This window comes from Rhinopithecus bieti, unplaced genomic scaffold (assembly GCF_001698545.2).
Source record: "Rhinopithecus bieti isolate Rb0 unplaced genomic scaffold, ASM169854v2 scaffold_81659, whole genome shotgun sequence".
NCBI lineage: Eukaryota > Metazoa > Chordata > Mammalia > Primates > Cercopithecidae > Rhinopithecus > Rhinopithecus bieti.
Genome location: NW_016837762.1, coordinates 1,293,486 through 1,296,428, shown reverse-complemented (window position 1 = coordinate 1,296,428; position 2,943 = coordinate 1,293,486). Strand labels below are relative to the sequence as shown.

At 53.4% G+C, this 2,943-nt stretch overlaps 1 long non-coding RNA gene across 1 annotated transcript in view; it reads right to left on the bottom strand.

The window, feature by feature from the left end:
* Positions 1 to 332: 332 nt before the first annotated feature.
* LOC108524819 (uncharacterized) overlaps positions 333 to 2,943 on the bottom strand; it is a 3,151-nt gene continuing 540 nt past the window's right edge. Inside the window, exons 2-3 of the long non-coding RNA XR_001884133.1 lie at positions 1,286 to 1,510; positions 333 to 434 (exon numbers count right to left, since the gene is read on the bottom strand). This is a non-coding gene — a long non-coding RNA (uncharacterized LOC108524819). The remainder of the gene's footprint in view (positions 435 to 1,285; positions 1,511 to 2,943) is intronic.

Sequence of the window (2,943 nt, the reverse complement as noted above, 5' to 3'; positions counted from 1 at the left end):
CTTACACTGCTGGAGAGAAGAGCACCTCGTATCTTGGAGACACTCAGCGCTTCGTTGCTGAGGGCAATGGGAGAGAGTGAGAGGACATGCCTGGAAGCCCGAGGCTCTGCTTCCTGCCCAAAGGCTCCCCGTAGCTTGGCTTTCGCCACTCCTCACCTCTGCCTCCACGTCCTCCCTCATAATCCGAAGACACTAGTTCCTGCACCACCTTTCCTCCCAGAGAGCCTTGAGATGCGAATGAGGTAATTCAGGTGTATCCAGAAGGAGAAGTGCCCCAGCTCACTCACCAGGAGTAGATGCGCAGGATGTCCTGAGGACAGGACTCAGGAGGCAAACCAGCACCCGCAGGGCGGAGTTCCGGGAGCAAAACCCTGCAGGAGCAAGCGGTAAAGAAATGGCCCCCTGTGTGCTTCTTGGAAACTAGAGGCGTTTTCCTGAAATGAATAGGAAACGGTAAGGAATAAACACCCTTGGCTTTTGGCTTTGAAGTTAGCAAAATGATACCTTTTTCAAACAAAAAGGCAAGACTGGCTAAAATCACTTTGTGATGGCAATTCAAGGGCGGCTTAAAATAGCATCTCGCTGCCCTCAAGGCAAGTGCAGCTGTACTGCTCAGGATCACAAGAAGCTCACTTGCCGGCCTCCTCACCAGCAGCTGCTTTTGCTTGGGACTCTGTGTGCACCCCTGGAATGAGATAGCTGAGAGAAAACCCCGAGGGCCTTGGAGACCCCCTGAATGGAGGGGCCCGGGAGCACCCCATGCAGATAAGGCTGGTCTGGGATGCAGGAGTGTGGCCTCCTTCAGCTTCAGCTTCCCTGGGAGCAATGCAAGCTGCCTCCTGGAGATGCTGAAAGGATCTAATTGTTCATACCAAGCGCCAGCGCTGTACGTCAAATATAAATACCGATTCACCCACAATGGTCTGTGGATGAGGAGACCCGGGATTCTTCTAAATGGAACAATCATTGGTTTATTTTAAGTTTCTGGGTAAAATTTAAAGTGCGATCTTTGAAACGTCTCATTTCCCTTCAAGGGAGGGAATGAGTCCCTTTGGAGAACGGCGGATTGAAATTCAAGCGCCTCTTGCTCTTTTACATCATCTGGAAGATGTCGGGAAAGGGCGTGACGCACTCCTTCCTCAGCCCCAACACATTTGTTCTGGAGGTGACAGGTGCATGGTTTTACAGGCTGGGACACCCACGGGGATGTTTGCAGGTGCCCTGGGAATCGGCATGAGAGCCACACAGCAAGTGACCGTACAGGCTGGGATCAGGAGTGACTCACCTCTGATTTCATCTCGGGAGGGAGCTGACACTCTTGCCAAGCTGTTGGCCAGTGGCCACTGATTTCAGCAGAGGCATCAGCAGGTCATCAGTGGTGGCTGTGGGCCTTGGCCAGGAATGGGAGGGCCAGACACACGCGAGGACAGTGAGGCGCCAAGGCCAGGTTTGCCCCTGGTGGAATTCTCATAGGCTTCTTGCTTTCATGGAGCTAAGTTCACAGACACAGCTACCCACAGGCAGAGCACACAGAAAAGCCACAGAAGTCACTCTCCAGGTACACAGACCACCTTCACAGGCGCTTGTCCACAGGGCAGACCCACAGATAGCCAGAAACACCCCACAAAAATCCCCAAACCCAAATGCATAGACCCTCACAGATGCCCCACAGGCATCCCATGAATATCTGCACACTCACTTTATAGAAACTCTATACTCACTGCAGAGACACCCTACAGATACCCCACAATCTCCCTCACCAACACAACTCACAAACCACACGCACCACCACATAGACACCCACAAGATCCCCACTGACACCCACAGACACCTTCACAGGTACCCCCAGACCCCAAAACATCTCAAAGTACACCCAACACCCTGCAGACAGCCCAACACATACTCCACAGATCCCTTTGTGTCACTTGCCCCAGCTCGTCTCCTCACGTCACCCCACAAAACCCACCACAGAACAGATACCCCCTCCAAAGCAACCCACACACCTCCACCACACCCCACATACCCTCACAGTGCCAGGTACACAAACATGCACCTGCACACAAACTCAGACCCCATGTGCACACACGGAGTCAACTATACAGATCCCCTGCACACATACACACACCGCCAACCAAATAGATCCACTGTGCACATGCACACACACAGTCGCCCACACAGATCCCCTGTGCGCACACATCATCAGCCACACAGATCTGTGCACACACACACAGTCACCCACACAAATCCCTGTGCACACACACACACACACAGACCCCCTATGTGCACATGCACAGTCACCCACACCAACCCACTGTGCACACATGCACATAGTCACCCACACAGACCCCCTGTGCACACACACACAGACCCCCCTACACACATACACAATCATACACACACACACACAGAACCCATGTGCACACACAGTCACCCACACAGACCCACTGTGCACATGCACACACACACCCCTGTATACACACACAGAGTCACCTAGACAGACCCCCTGTGCACACACACACAGTCACCCACACAGCTCCCCTGTGCATACACACACAGACCACCATGCACACACACACAGTCACCCACACAGGTTCCTTGTGCACACACACACAATCATCCACATAGACCCCCTGTGCACACACACTTGCCCACACAGATTCTCTGTGCACACACACACAGAGTCACCCACACAGATCCCCTGGGCACACACACAGACCCCTTGTACACACACACACAGACTCCCTGTGCACACACAAACGCACAGTCACCCACACAGATCCCCTGGGCACACACACACTTGCCCACACAGATTTCCTGTGCACACACATAGTCACCCACATAGACCCCCTGTGCACACACACACCCATGTACACACACAGTCACCCACACAGACCCCTATGCACACACAGGCATTGACACTAGCCTGGCATACCAGTAACCTCC